This window comes from Parus major, chromosome 11 (assembly GCF_001522545.3).
Source record: "Parus major isolate Abel chromosome 11, Parus_major1.1, whole genome shotgun sequence".
NCBI lineage: Eukaryota > Metazoa > Chordata > Aves > Passeriformes > Paridae > Parus > Parus major.
Genome location: NC_031780.1, coordinates 418,101 through 434,057, shown reverse-complemented (window position 1 = coordinate 434,057; position 15,957 = coordinate 418,101). Strand labels below are relative to the sequence as shown.

At 53.0% G+C, this 15,957-nt stretch overlaps 1 protein-coding gene across 2 annotated transcripts in view; it reads left to right on the top strand.

Annotated features, from left to right (window-relative positions):
- The first annotated feature begins 1,131 nt into the window (after positions 1–1,131).
- The window catches only part of ZFHX3 (zinc finger homeobox 3), a 121,716-nt gene continuing 106,890 nt past the window's right edge, over positions 1,132–15,957 (top strand). For both annotated transcript variants that reach the window (XM_015639870.3, XM_015639869.3), the window contains exon 1: positions 1,132–1,215. The gene's annotated coding sequence lies outside the window, so the exon portion shown is untranslated. The remainder of the gene's footprint in view (positions 1,216–15,957) is intronic.

Genomic DNA, 15,957 nt, shown 5'->3' with positions numbered 1-15,957 from the left:
ATCATTATTTTAAAACAAACAAACAAAAATTGGTTCCGAGCAAGGTCTGTTTCTTTCTCCTGCTGTGCTTGGGGCTGCTCTCGGTATGTCCTGGACTCTAACGCAACCGTGTCCCCTCTGCGCCGGCTGTCTGTCTTTTCTCCTCTTCTTGCTCCTGTTTAATATGGAGCAATTTTCTGGAGACTCGGTGACTCCCTCCTTAGGGTCACATTGAGTTCGAATACGACTGAAGGTGCAGGAATCCTGCAACGGAGGAAATAAGAGAATAGAGAAAATGGGGTCAAGTTGGCTGCTTAGAGGCCAAAACTCCCATAGCTGCCTTTAAAAATATATGTATAATATTTGGCTTTCCTCGCTGTATTACGGATTGCAGCTTCCCCTTTCAGGTATTTTCCTTACAGCTTAAAGCCCTCGCTTCCTTTTGCCTCCCCCCACACCCTCCCCCTGTTAGGGGAGAAAGGGGGGGAGGAGGGAAAATAAAAGGAAAAGAAATGGGGGGGAGAGAGGGGAAAAAATAAAACCCATTGAGTTTAGGCAAATAAGGTTTGGTCTCCGTATCCTATTACAAAGCACTTTGAATATGCAAGACATCACACAAGACCAGTTATTCCAGTTACGACAAACTTAAAAAGAGAAAAAAGCGAGGCATGTTTAGATTGTAATTTGTTAGAGCAAGATCCGTATTTAAAATTCCATCTTTTAAACATTTTTTTTTCCTAGCCTTGCTTTATATCCAGCCTTTTCTGATGTCTGGGTTGGGTTTTTGTTTTTGGGGTTTGTTTTTTTTTGGGTTTTTTGCATTATTATTATTAAAATCTTTCCATCGAGTTTAGGAAGACCGCTGCGAGCAACACATTTTCTGTATTTTTGTTCCTGTATCTCGGAGGAGAGTTGGCAGGGATTCTGTGGTTTGCAGTTACACAATATGTTATCATGTTTTTAATCACTAAATCATTGCAGTGGTTATAGATTTACAGTCTTAGGGTATTACTGAGCGGCGCAGCGCAGCCCGTGTGTGCGGGGACATACGAGAGCATGCCGTTAACATGCTCGTGAACTTTGCTTTTAAATCATTTCCCGGCCGAGCCGCGGCAGAGTGCGGAGCCAGCGTTTTGGCATCACCCCTCCACGCACTTGAGGAAAGTTTGTGCAACCCTCCCGGCAGGGCAGGAGCTCCGATGGGCGTCGTGCGCGCCCTGTCCTGCGGCGCTGGCGGTAAGCGGCGGGTCAGGGGTGCGAGGGGTGGCCAGCGGGCCGGGGGGATCGGGCCGCCCCACCGGCCGCCCTCTACCCCCCTTTCCCCCTTTATTATGTAACAGAGCCCTCGGCAGCATTAAAAATTCAGCATTACAAGCTGATTGTAATGCTCCCTCATTAGGGAGCACTGTCTGGTCCGGCACGGAGCGAAGACGGAGCGTGGCTTTTCGGCTGCCGCAGCAGCAGGCGGGAGGGGGGCGAGCGGGGTGTCCCAGGCCCCGACAGCCGCATCACGCTGGGCTCCCCAGCACCAAGAAGCGCTGGCCCTGTGGCCAGGCCCAGGGAAGCTCGCCAGGCTTCTGCTCTGCCGCTGGTCCAGGGCTTTCCCCTGCGCGGCTGCCTGAGCTGCCTCCTGCCCGGTCCCGCTCCGCAGGCTGCCTTCGACTGGAACAAAAGCAAAGAAAAGGCACATTAGAGGGGAGCGAAACTGCATCTGCCCCCAGAAGTTGCTTTGCTGTATTTGTATTTTTTTTTCTCCTCCTCTTTTCTTTTTCACGCGGTCATTTTGGGAGCAGAGGGCAGCAGGAAGTTGGCTCCAGCCGCTCTCCTGCGCAGCGGTGCCGGCCGCAGCAGCCCTGGTCCTGTGCTGCAGAGCCTCCGGACCTTCCCTCCCTCCCTCCCTCCCTCCCTGCCTCCCTCCCTGCCGCTGCCTTTTGTTCCCTCAGGACCGAGCCAAGGTGCTGCTCAGCGGGCCAAGGCGGTGCGGGCAGCCCCGTGTGCGTGGCACCGTCGCCTGGCCCTGTCGTGGCCGCTGTCACACCGGGGCCCAGCGCTGGCTGCTCTGACAAAAGCAGAGGCGTGTGTCCCTCTTTCATCTCTCTGTGTTGACCCCCGCCCTGACTGCTGTCGGTGTCGTGCCAGAGGCCAGGAGCGGCAGATTTGCTTTGGGCCTGGCCAGTGGTTGGAACGGCTTCAGCAGGAATCGCTGAATCCCGAACTGATGGACGCACAGCTGGCTGTGTCAGCCTCCCTGTTAACACCTCCTTCCGCTTTCCAAAATAACGCTAATAGCAGTAGTAATAATAAAAAAACGTTACATGGAGAAGCAAAAAAAGGACTAGTGGGCTTTTACATTAACTTTATTCACACGCCGTGTTTTGTTCTGCGGGGGCTCGATCCCTCGTGAGAGCATTTCCCTGCCAGCGTTGCTTTCTGCGGTGGGAGAGTTTTCGGCAACCATCTTCTGTGGGTGCTGGCGGCGCACGCCGGCCCTGCTGGGGCTGGAGGTGCGTTTGCGCTGCGGAGATCGATTCTGGAGGGACAGGCTCGGGAGAGGCTGAGCATTGCACAGCTCCTGCATCCCCTCATCAGAGCGCGGCCGAGCTTTGGCCTTTGTGTGGCTTTGGGGGCCGTGTACCAGTGGGTGCATCCGGCTGCCAGGAGAAGCGGGCTGTGAACAAAGCCAGGTCACGACAGGTGCCTCTGGCCCGGCGCGTGCCAGACCCCTGTGCCGCTCGCAGGCTCCTGCAGCTGATGGCTCCGGGGGCTTCGGCCTGGGAAGGGCCCCCGGGGCCACAGCGGGTGCCTGCTCCCGAAGGGTGGGTCATCCCCCACACCGTTTGGGAGCCCTGGGGGAGCCTGTCCATCCCTGGGGAGATGCAGGGGGAGACTAGAGAGAGGAGCTGCTCTCTGAGGAGCAGGCCTGCCCTTCTCTTCTCCCTCCTCGACAGCCAAAATTCAGGCTGGGTGTCCAGCGCATGGCGGCAGCGATGGGGCTGTCGAGGCAGGAGAGTGGGAATCAAAACATCTGTGCGCAGGCCTGGGCGCCGCAGCCTCTAATGGTTTTGACGGAGCTGTTGTGGTCTGTTGTCTGGAAAATCTGCATTCTGCGCCGTGCCCGAGGGGGCCGCGGCACCGCAGACCGTGGCGGTACCTAAATATAACCGCCTCGCGCCGAGGGGTGAGGTGAGGGCAGCGGGAGCAGGCCGCCCGCTCGCCTTCTGCTTTGTCTCTGATCTGCGATTCAGGCATTTTTGTTTGCTCCTGAGGTTGGGTTTGTGTGTAGGCAGGGATTGGAGAAATAGATAAATTCCAGCTAGTTTAAAAAAAAAAATAAACCCAAAGAGCAAAACAGAGTGGATGAGTCGGGCTTCCCTCGCTGCCGGCAGCAGCCCTGCTGCTGGGCTGGGGATCCCACCAGCCCTGGCCACCCCTGTGTTCCCCGTTCCCCTCAGAGACACTACGGGTCTTGCTGAGGTCTCGCTGTTTCAGCAAGAAGCCAGAGCTTCCAGCGCTTCCCTGTTGGCTGTGCCAGACAGACGTGTCCATCTGTCGGTGCGGGAGGTGGGTGCTCGTCGCCACAGCAACGCTGGCTGTGCGCGGGGCTGCGAGCGCCAGGTGTGTATTGTGTGTGTGTCAGAGGTGGCTGCCGGTGCACTCCCAGTTCATCCCCACATGGAATTATTTTTTGGTTGGGGATGTTCAGCACAGGCCACAGCTGGTGGTGGCTGCCACCATGTTCCAGGCGCTGCTGAGGTGGAGGGACAGTGGGGTGATGGCGGGTGCCGCTGGCAGGCTGCGGCCACCCGGCTTTGCCCTTGAGTTTGCTGCTGGGAGAGACACTTGGCTGTTGATTGTAATTTCATTATGTCACAAGTGCCAAACATGCCTCTTGCTATGAAAAGGTAGAGGACCAGCAGTATTTTTCCTTTTTCTCCCCTGGAAAGCAAACATTTCACAGTGTTCTGAGCTTTGTGGTACATGTTACTGTTGAACATGGGGATGCTGGCCCTGTGGTAACTAGGCTTTCTCAGGTATTAAATGTAGCAAGGGCTGAGCTGCACAGGTTCCTTGGCTTGGCCGTAATGCTGGAGCAGACAATGTGCTTGGCAGCTCTGGTAAAAGGTTTTTTCCCGTCCTCCACCTGCGCCAGTATCTGGGAAAGCGGAGCCTGCAGGGCCTGTAACATGTGAGCTCTTAGTGTTTATTTTCATGGCCCAAGCGTGCCTGCTGAAGTATCGAGTCCCTGCCCAGGGAAGATGGGGAGCTGTTCCCAAACCCTCCGGTCCCAACTGCAGCATACCCTGTGTCCTGCCTTGGGCTCACCTCAGGCTTCCAGCTGCACTTTCCTGGCTGGTGGCAGCCTGGCTCCAAAATGGCTGGTTGGCTTAGTTGGGTAGCAGGGGGTTTAACCCTGGTTCCATGCTGCCTTGTGCAAACAGACCGACGCTCGATGCGGAATTCAGCACACAAATGGAATTGCTGATGGTAACATGGCAATGATGTGCTTGATCCTGCTGGGCCAGGCGCTGGGTTTCCTGAGTGACTGTGACGTCTGGTGGCGGGCTCAGAGGGTTTTGGTCTTCTTGATGTAATGGAGTTGTGTGAAGAAGGGAGAGGCGAGGAAGGTGCGCGGGCGCAGCTGGCTGAGCTGCCATCAGGTGCGGGTTGTTTGGGCTGACGAGTGCAGTCAGGTGCCTGCTGTTTGAGATGATGCAGAATCTGGGGCTTCTCCCCCAAGGTGTGTTTGCTGAAGTACCCTGTGGTGAGACAGCGTGTGGGCAGGCCTGGAGGTTGGTTTAGGAGACTGAGCAGGGGAAGTGCACGGAGCTGCTTGGTGTCTGAGGCACAGGTTTGAGAGCTGCAGACTGCACACCAGCCCTGCTCCTGCGGTGTGAAGGTATTCTGGATTCAGGCAGTGCACAGCAGCTCGTACATTTGAGCTGTACCTCTGGTGTTGCAGAGGCCGGTGCCCAGCCCCTCGGGTACCTCGGAAGCAGAGCAGGGGCTCTGGCGGGCTGGGGAGCAGGAGGTTACCGCAGGATGGCTGCGGAGGCGACGCTCCCGGGCCGCGGTTCCGGGGGTGCACGGTGTTGGACAGTGCTGGGTGTCAGTGCCAGCGCAGGAGCTGCTCTCGGGTGAGCTGTAGCAGGGTGCTCCTGGCCGCTGGAGCGTGGTCTTTGCTCCTGGTGCGTGTCCCCTGATTGAGCTGAGGTTCCTTTGTGCTGTGGCGTGTGGGTGAGCGAAGGCTGGGGAGCGGAGGGCAGCCGGCCACCACGTCCCCATGTCCTTGCACGGTTCCCACCGCAGCCCCTGACTGTGCCAGACAGAACTGTAGATGTCAGGCTTTGCACAGAAAGGAGAGCGGGGAGGGAGGGCGAGGAGGAGGCACAAGCGCGCAGCAGCAGGGCTGTGAGGTTCAAATTAACCTTCTGCTTTGTTGGTGTCGAAGTGAGGCGCCCTGGCCGCCAGCACAGTGCAGGCCCACTGTCATTCATGCTCAGCTCCGTGCAGGAACAGCGCTGGGAGCAGGGCATCCCTGCGGGCGCTGCTGCAGAGCGGGGACAGCAGGTGCCCAGGACGGTGTTGGGCCCACACACTGGAGATGAAGGCACCCAGTGGGTCTCAGGGGCTGGCAGGGCTCACCGTGTCCCCAGAGTGCTGCAGTCAGCATCTCTGCATCTGACTTGGAGGGATGGGTGCTCTGGCCTTTCTTCTGGAAGCTGGGTCTCCAGCACCCAGACATATGCTCCTACACAGCTATTTCAGGTGTCAGAGCCTAAATTTCTCCTCTTTAATTTTCTCCTGTTAATTTTGTCTCTTTTAGTCTTACATACTTCCTTCCCTGGTTCCTTTCTTCTTGCTGTTTTTCATCTTCCATAGAGACAGTTAAAAGCAGCTTAACACCGTGAGCTTGTTTGGAAGTCAAAAGATCTGTTTCAGCTCTGACGCTGACTTTGGGCAAGACACCAAGTGTTTGCCTCAGCTGGAGGATGGGATGGGATGATGCGTAGCTTTCATGCAGGGACTGTACGTGGGGGTTTAGTTATGAAAAATCCTAATGCATTTTAAATCCCCAGAGCATTGTTGCATCCTTAAATTTTAAATGGGAATACCTGCTGTGCTGGGGGCAGCTGTGGAGCAGAGGGATTGTGCAGAGCACCTCAGAACCTCCCAGCAGAGCATCACGCTGTGACACTGCTGTGGCACTGGAGAAATGGAGCTGGTTGGTCCTTGTTTGGTGACACGATCTCATCCCTCCTGGTGTTGCTGCTTTCTGGGACACAGAGCACTGGGGCGGAGGACTGGTCGTGTTGGCTAGGGGTTGCAGTCCTGGAGAGTCCAAGTTAAGTAAAGGCACATGTGAAGGTGTAGGCAGGTGTAGGTTCTCAGCTCCTGTGGGAGCATGGTCTGCAGCACAGCTGGAGGAGGCAGCAGCGTGGTGGAGCGTGTGGCCGGGCTGGTTGTGGTGTTGGTGGAGGAATCAGGGTGGTGGACAAGAAGCACACACTGCCCCAGGGCAAGCCTGGTGCTGGGGGAGGGCTGGCAGGGTGGCTTTTGTGGCAGTACCTCATGGCTGGCAGAGGGCAGGGCAGGTGCTGAGCTGACATTGCTGCCAGCCCGTGCCCTTTGCTGGCCGTGGAGCACGTCGTGAGCTGCGTGCTGATGTGGGATGCCCAGCCCTGGGGAGGGTGGTCAGCACCACATGCCCCTGTCCTATTTCAGAAACCAGTTGCTTGGCAAATAGTAGTGCCTGTCTGAAGGAGCTGCCACAGAAATTTTTTTACCTTGCTTTATTTTAACCAGCCTCTCTACTGTTTCCTCTTTATTTTGGGCGATGTGAAAGTCCTGGAGGTTTGCATGAGATCCTGGAAATTACCCAGGTGGTGGGTCTGGTGCCAGCACAGCCCTGCGTGAAAAGCTGCCTTCGTGGCAGGCTTGCAGCGGTTTCACCTGGAACTGCAGATGTGTGAATAACAGAGCCAAGCTCTGGAAGTGCCCAGGGGATTGCTTGGAGCCCATGCGAGAGAAGAAGGAGGGTTGAGCTCTGCTCTGCACAGCAGTGGCTGGGGTCAGCCTCACGGGAGGAACAGCATGACTGATTTCCCTTCTCCTGAAACCTCCTGCTGTGCCTAGGGCTGCAGACCTAGTTGCCAGAGGCCCCCTGCAAGGTCCTCCTGCTCTTGGCAATGCAGTTGGAAGTGTGTGACCATTCTAGCTGTGTTCCTCCTCCAAGTGTCCCTTTGTGTCTCTGGAGTGATGGGATGCTTCCTTGGGACTGAAGGTTTCCTGCCTTGAAGACCAAGTAGCCATTGGCTGTGTGGATGTCTGCTTACTTCAGGCAGGAATTGGATGTCAGGACTCTGGTTTTTATTCCCGCCCCAGCAATGTTTTTCTCAGCCAATCCTTGCTTCTGGGTACAAAGCCCATGAAGCAAGGGTCAGTGAGATGCATCTGATGAGATTCCTCAAGAAGCTCTGTCTGTCCTCTGGAGGTCTGAAGTTCTCTACTGCTGGTGGAATGAGTGGAGAGGTGTTGGGCACAGACATGGTTATTTTACTGTTGGTGGTGCTCAGTGGGTCTTCTGCATTTTAAAATGAAAAAAAAAAATATGGAGAAACCAAAAAAAGCTCCAGCTGCCATTGAAGCATATTGTGCCAGGAGATGGAGGGGCGGAATATTTTGGTCACAGTTTTCCCCTCTGTGAATATTTGGGATATTAAAAGCTGTGTCTACGTCTTGTTGAAGGCCTTGCTGAACTGTGAAGCAGGACTGGGTGATTTCTCAACTGCTGCTTGAATTTACTTTTGTTAAGACTCAGCTGTCTTCATTAATGACCTTACCTGGATGTTGAACAGTTCCAGGTGATGCCCTTGGCTGTGGATGACCATCACAGAGGGGATGGGGACCTGAAGTCAGCCCCATGGTCCAGGTCACTATGAGGAGGCTAGGGCAGTTCTGAGCCCCAGAGATAGCTCCTGGCTCCCTGGTGACTGCAAATAAAAGGACTGAGAGTCCTAGGGTGCAGATTGTTTACAAAAGGGGAAGAAAATGGTAAAATAAAGCTTCTTTCAGTAGAAATAGCTACAGTGGGTACTGTGGGAGAAAGGACAGAGGTGTTCTTTAATGTTCTCATGGTGTCTTGAGTGTGAAAGTTTTTTGTTTGATTTGTTTTATATTTTAAAGTTCCTTCTTCCTTGTATGAGCCTCCTGCACAGCAGAGGAAGAGAAACACTCAACAGAAATAGAGCCTGTGTTTGCCTAAAATGAGGTTGCTGTGGCATGTTTAGGACTCGAGACTGTGACTTTGAAGCTGACTGCATTTCACGCTGCTGATACCCTTTTAACTGTCTTGGGTAAACAGTGCAGTTGGGCTCTGAGGAGTGTCTGGTGAAAACTGTGCTCGGTTCCTCATTCTGACTGTTTCAGAGGTTTTCAGAACAAATAGGCTCTGCTTACCAGCACTCTTCCTGCTTAGAAAAGTTTGCATTGATTTATTATTATTTTTTCAAAGGATTTACTTGCACATTAGAATGCCCTGTGGACATTATTTTCAGTTCAAGGAGGGTTTATTTGAGTTTGGCTTAATTGAATTGGAAACAGTTACGAGCTGTACCAAAGCAACTTGATTTCAAACCAAAACAGGAATGTCCTGTTCACAGGAGCAGGTTCACACTGCCGTGTTCACATGCCTGCTCTGAATTCCTCTTGTTTACCTGAGTGAAGGGACTCTTGGCAAGTAAATCAGGGTGAGGGCTCGGTGGTGCTGAGGCAGGGCCTGGGGAGGCTGCAGAGGCTGGTGTCCTGTCTGTGTGTGACACTAATGCTGCTGCCAAGGCCAGCTTTGCCCTGGATGCTTTTTCCTTTTGCTGACACAGAGCTTTGGGGCAGTGGCACAGGGAAGTAGTTTAGGGAAGGGATCTGGGTCAGTAAAACTGCTAAAGGATGCGGGGGGGAGCTTCCTCAAAATATTTTAGTTTTGGGGGGTTTTTTTGCCAGCTTCCCTTTAATTTGAAATAATTATGTGATACAGGTTGAAGTGGCTTTGCTGGAGCAGAGGAAAACAGGCTGGCAGGACCGAGGATTGTTCCCAGAGGAGCACCTGCTCTGCTGCTGGTCCCAGTGTGGGCCGGGACCTAAGCGTGCGTTTGGTGTGGGGTGCCTGGGAGGAAGGCACTGCTTTTAGTCATCTTTATTTTATTTCTGTCTTGCCCTTCCAGGAGTACAGTATGGTTAAACTTAGAGGATCCCTCTGCAGCCCTTTCACCTAAGGGAGCCAAGCTGTGGCTTAGCTGGAGGATGAGCTCCTGCCATGGAGGAACAAGCTGGTCCCCACAGTGCCCTGGCTCCTTCTGAGCATCCTTCTCCTTTTGGGCTCTCTGGCACGGGGAGCTGGGTGGAAATAGCTGGGCTGTGCTGTGGGTGGGCAGCTGGGGCTGCTGGCAGCCAGGGGCTCATCCCTGGGCTGTGCTGTGTTCTGCTCTGGCCCTGCTCCAGCCGCTGCCGTGGCGTCACGGCCCTGTGCGTTCCCTGTGTTCCGTGCGAAGCCAGCACCTGGAGCTGGCAGCCTGGATGGCCTCTGTTTGTCGTTTCACCTGCTTAAATAAACAAACAATCTGTTTGCTCCCCCTCCACCCCCTGTTCCCCTGCAGCAGCACTCGGAGGGGTCCGTACCTGCCCCAGGTAGCTCCTTCCTCCACTCTGCAGCGCTCTTTGCAGTTCCAAACCAAATACTTGCTGCGGTTTTTGAAACTGATTAATCTCATGTCCAGGGAGTCTCTGTTGTGTCTTTCTTACTTTGCAGAGTTCTGGGATGTATCTGATGGCAGAGGGGACAGTGGCTGGGTTCGTGCTGTGCCTGCCCTGGGCGGCTTGTGCTGGCTCTGGATGTGCTCCTGGGTCTCAGCTGTGCGTGTTTAATGTTCTCTGTGTGCTTGTACATCAGGTGTGTTTAGACTCTATGCTGAGGTCTGTCTGCCCATCCACATCCAAGCACAGTGGGGGCTCTGTTGGGAACATCTTTTTACAGACGCCCCTTTTCCTGGTGATCACAGGGTGATTTCCCGTGCAAAACTTCCAGGTTCCGATTGTTTCCATGGACTGATGATTTTATAATGGTTTATTCTCTATAAAGTCATTAGTAAAGCAAAATACCATCCTCAGTGAAAATGTGATCTTGACTGTCTCCCAGGTGAGGACAAGCAGAAGTGATTTCTCCTGCAAACACACTCAAAAGCCAGAAGCATGGTTTCTAAATGGGATGCTGCAGGACCTGAGCATGAGAATAGTTGTTAGAGACGCTGTGATTTCTTCAATAATGTCTGTTCTGCAGCTTGGCATTTAGGAGTAAAAAAATCTAGTCCGGAACATTTCTCCTGTGCTGCAGTTTCAGTTGAGGTTCAGTTGTGCGTTGTGGTGGGAAGCTCCTGGGTTGCTCCTGCGTGCGGTTTCAGACTCGGCTCCTGTTTGGATGTGTCATGCTGCGACCGAGCCGGGCTGCTGGCTGACTGCAGACACAGAGCTGCTGCTGCTGCTGCTTTCCAGCTCTGCTCTGAACCTTTCTGGTTCTGCTTTCCAGCTCTGCACCTTTCCCTGTGCAGAGGGCTCCACATAGCCCAGGGCTGGGCTAGGCTGCTTCGCTCTCTGCCTGAGCTGATGGTCTGTGCTCTGAGCTGCAGTGATGAGAAACTTGCATTTAATAAAAGTCACCCTGGAAGGGTTCTTGGGATCTTGCCAGTGAGAATTCCCTACTTAAAATTAGAAATCAGTTTTTTGGGTTTTTTTATTTCGGTAAGTCTTAATGTGAACTGGTAGTTGTTGGAGTTTGAAATCCTGAGATCCCAGCTGAGGGGACTGGTGGGGAGGAACACACAATTGGCAAAACTCCAATCAGTGGAATTGCAGGTTTTTCTCTTTTTGCAAGAGGAAAAACAGTAAATTTTGTGTCATACTAAGCCCTCAGCGGTAATAAGCGACTCATTAGGCAAACGCAAAGTGTGTAAATGCAGGGAGCTCTGAGTCCATCAGGGTGCTGGCCAGCATGCAGGGAGGGCCAAGCATGAAATCTCCAGAGCCAGGAGACACGATCAGGTGAAATGTGTGATAAAGCCTACTGCTCTAGTGGCTTGTGGAAGGCTCAACTTGTTGAACTGCTGCAGTAGATGGATTTTGTTCTGCTCAGGTCATTTGTTTCAGGCTTTTGGGTGCGTTCTTTTGCTACATTAGGTGTGATTTGTTCTTGTGATGTGGGATTGTCAGCCCCTGCTGTGGTGGGTGCCTGCTCTGCCCACATCCCGGTGAGGAACAGCACAGCTCTGGAGTGAGGAGCTTCCATGTCGGCTTTTCTCTGGCAGCTCTTGCTTTACTCTTGACTGGGATTGAAGAATTCGTCCCATTCCTTTGTTTTAGGTGGAAGGAAACCTTATCCGTGTGGTTTGTGTTGTGGGAGTGTTGCTGGCGATAAGGGCCGGTCCCCGTGCCCCCGGGAGCAGCTGGCAGCCTGCCTGCCATGACCCACAGGAGCAGGCTGGAGCCCCAGCACTCACGGGCCTGCCTTGTCCTGCCTTGTTTGTCGTGATTTGTGGCTGCATTTGTATGCAAATACTAACAACTTGCTGCTGAGTTAATTAGTGTTTTTTCTCTTTGCTTCCTGGAGCTTAAGCAAAAGGTCTTTTTATTCTCCCGATTTGGGTGTTGTGAGCTGCCCCAGGCTCTCCTGCTGTGCCGAGGGTGCTGGCTGTCCCCAGGGCAGTTCAGGCCCAGTGCCATTCGAGGACCTCAGGACAGAGGTGTCTGTTGAGGTGGCCACTGTAGCTGGATGCTTTGAGGGTCCACATGAATGTTTGTTCCCTGGCTCTGGTAGTTGATTTGTGGAAGAGCAGAACCAAGCCAGCTCCCTATGTCCTGGAGATGCCAAGTGTTTGCTTTCTAATGTTGGGACCGAGCACCTTCGATGCTATGGGATGGCATGTGTGGATAATTCTCACCAGACTAGAGGCTCCAAGGGTGGCTCTGGTGACCTGGATGTGGTAGCAATGGAGTGGGAATTGCTGGCCTTTAGCACCAGCTGGGTGTTGGGTTTTTGCTCTGACAGAAGGGAATGCAGACATTTCTTCCCCTCCCAAGAATGGTATCTTTGTGTTCTTGTTTGGGCTCAACAGTTTTACTCGTTTTAATCTTTAATTCCATCTGATTTTCTGTGGGCCCCGCAGGTGTTTGGGTCAGCCAGAGCCAAGGCACAGGTTGGAGGGGACACCTGCCGTGCTGTGGGGCAGGTGGGCAGTGGGGAGACCCTGGGCACCCCTGGGCAGGAGCTGCTGCCCGGGCTGTGGCTCCTGGCCATCCCAGCCATCATCTGGAGCCCAGGCAGCTGTGCTTGTCCCACTCTGCCTCTTTCTGCCCTCCAGCCAAGGCTTTTTCACATTTACTGCATCAGAACTTCTGTTTAGTTTTTAAGCCTTTGTTTTCCCCCTGGAAGGCAGGGCTGTGGCTTCTCAGGAGCAGGGGTGACAGCCTTCAGCCGGAGGCTGGGACTGGCAAGTTCTGCCTGGAAACCAGAGACCCTTGGCCCTTGGGTTGGTACTTCACCACCTTACTCACATTTGGAGGCTCCATGAGGGTGGAGGAGTGAAGTTGGGTGGAGAGGTAACTTGTGCAGCATTGCATCCAGCTGGAAGAGGGGCACTCTTCCACACTCCCTGTAGTGTGGAGCTCCCCATCCTGTCAAGAGAAGTTCCCAGGAGCAAGAGCTCAATGGTCAAGAGACATTTCCTGGTCCCAGAGCCCCAGGTGCTGATGTTTTCTAGTCATCTGAGGACTAATGAAAGAGAGGGGGTTTGGAGCGTTTTATTTTGGTTTCCTGTTCCAATGCCCCTCTGAGGTGAGGAAACACTTCTCATACCCGGCAGTGTTCGTCATCATTGGAATTTTAGACCCGGGAGATGTAGTTTTTCCCTACTCTTGCTTTTCCATTTCACACCCTGCAAGGCAAAGGGATGTGGCACTGCAGACCTGTCCTGCTGTCATACTGAATTTTTCTGAGGAAGTACAGAAATGGCAGTTTTTCTGCAATTCTTCTGAGCAGATTCCTGATGCTGTAGTGGGCTTTTAACTCCATGAAGCTGAGACTTTATAGGAAACCCAGGTGAGCCTGGGTAGGGTCCAGGCAGGAAGGGTTGAATTTAGGATCTTGCAGAGTGAAAGAGGAATTTTTCTACTTCCATTTGGGCTGGTGGGACCTTGTCTGTTACAGTGACTGTCTCAGAGCGAAGGTCTGAGGTGAGAAGCAGCTTAAAAAGGCTGTGTGGCATGTGAGGAAGCAAGTTAGCTCTTAATCATATCATATTGGCCTCCTTTGCGGCTGATACATCTGCTGTAAAACGCTTAGTGCTGAGTGCCTGATTGGGCAGCCCATGCTAAGTGTTCAAACTCCTGCTGCCTTTTTTCTTCAAACAATATCTTCTGGCTTCCAGATTTCTGATAAATTGATAAGAGGAATTGCGTGAGTCAATAGAGTTGTAGACACTTTGCCAATATAACCCTAGCGCTATTGATCTGCCAGTAAATTAAAGTCTTACTTAGAGGCTGCCGATATTTCTAATCTCCTGCCTCACCAATTACACCCTCCCAGCTACCTGGGAAAGACAGCGGTGGGAGACGAGGCTGCCGAGGCTTTTCCCAGTGAGTGGGGCCGTGGCGTGGCAGCCGAGTGGGGCAGGGGCTCTGGGACTGGGGGTGGCACTGAGCGGGGTGGCACCGGGGTGGGTGCCTGTTGGGGATGCTGCAGAAGGGGTTTGCAGCTCAGGGCTGAGCTCCTGGGCACAGCCCTGGCTGCTGGAGGATGGAGACCGCTGGGACAGGCGGTGAGCCTGTGTCCCTCAGCTGTGTCCAGCCAGGGAGCTGCCCCAGCCCTCTGCCTTCCCTGGCGTGGATGGTCGATGCCATGGGGTTCCGATGCCTTTGGGGTTGTGTTCCTGCCCTGGGCTCTGCCCCTGGGCTGCTGGGCTGAAGCCTGGACCGAGGGGGGCTCTCAGCTGTCCGAGAGGCCGTGGATCAGAGAGCCCCCGCAGGCTCCCGTGTCCCCCAAACCCCCTCCCTGTGAAGTTTCAGTGGATTCTTGCCAGATAAGCCCCTTTCAAGTCTCATTTACGTTTGAAAGTCCATAGCTAGCTTTGGGAAGAAATCTCCAGATAAACGCTGTGTTCTTTCTAATACCCCAGAGCGAAAATCAATGGGAGGGATAATTCCTTCCCTTGTCCTACATGGACTTTCATGTGTTTCTACCTCCAGCAGCACCTTTTAAATAAAGAGAAGCAGCAGCCACTCTCCCTTTTCTACTCTGCCCTTTGGATCCCAGCCCAGGCCTCCTGAGCATAGTGGGATGCAAGGTTTGGGGGTCCCTGTGTGAACAGGGGTGCTCAGCTCAGGGGTTTCTGTTAGCCCCTTGGGTCCAGTTTGGGCTTTTACTGGGAGAAAACTGCGCACCTGTCTGGATTTACAGGGCTGGCACTCGGGATGTTTCTGAGAATTCACATCCAGAGTGGCCTGTAGCTGAAGTAGATGACCCACGTCTTGGAGGTGGTGACAGCAGTACCATGGAAGTGATTTAAAAAAACATTCCTTTCGTGAAATCCAGTGAAGTGAAGGTTCTTGTCATATAAAACTGCTGCCAGGTGGAAGATGAGTCTATAGTGTTATCATTATTTTATCCTAAGCTTGTGCAGAGCACTCTGAGCAGTGCTGTCTCTTCTGTCCAGCACCCAGCAGTGCCTGCTGTGAGGCAGATCCACTTTCCAGAAATACCTTGTAGGAGTTTGAAGCTGGGACTGGTCTGAGACAGCTCTTCTCAGCTGCCCTGGAACATGCTTATATCTAGAAGCTGCATCCTTCAGCAATGAAGTTCTTTATCTGGCCACTTCCTTGCTGGCTGCACCGAGCTGCATTTTCCCTGATGTTGTGAAGTTATCGTATAGACTGTACATTAAAAATTGTAACTATTCCAAGTCTGCTGTTTTGGCAGGGAATCGCTGAGTCTCGTGATCTGTAATGGAGTGGAGATGCTGATCTGCAGCAGGATATATTTACACTGAAAGCTTTTTCATGGAGGAAACGTCTGAGCAGCCAAACAGCCCAAATGATGTCTTTAGATTTCTGGTGGCTCCTGGTACAATGCTGGCAGTGATAAGCAGCTGAAGGGGAGCAGCTGTGCAGGTGCCTCCCCTGGCTAGGGGATGGGCAGTGGGAGAGCTGAGGGAAATCCTGTGTGGACCAGATTCTCAGAAAAGATGCTGTAAAAAAGTGACTGAGTCCTTACTGTACTGAGATACTTGACTCCTGTTCATACCTGGTGATGCAGATGCCCAAGGCAAGGGCAGATTGGAACAAGGCTTTTCTACTGTTTCAGATAAGTTTTCAGGGTTTCCTTGGGGCTTTTTGCTCCCTCCTGGCCACAGCTAAGAGTCCCACAGTCTAAGTCTGGATAAAGGGTTTGTGAAGCTTTGTGGATAGCAGATAATTCCTCGTCCTTTTAGCTGGAGAATGTAATGGATCAGGGGTTCAGCTTGTTTTTCCACCTCTTTCTGCTGGCCAGGGCTGGAGCTGCTGCCCACAGCTCTCGTTGGAGCAGGGCATCACCCAGGGTGACTTCTGTCATAAATACTACCCCCACACTCCACAGGGAACAGCAGCATCAGGATGAAACCCATTTGTTAGCAGCATCTCCATGCCTGCCCAGCTTTGCCTTTTGGATTGGGATCAGCCAAATCTCTTTCCTGTGGGTCAGTGATGATTTCTCTCCAGCTGTCAGAGACAGAGGTGACTCAGCCACTGGTCTGTGTGTTTCTCCTTTGCATCCTGAAATACTTAGTGTTCTGTATGTGAACTTAATGACTGAGCAGGAATATTAACGGCTTACAGTCTAAAACCTCTAATTCAAATGTCTCTCGACTTGCAGGAAATCTAAGTTTGGAATTTTTGTGCTCT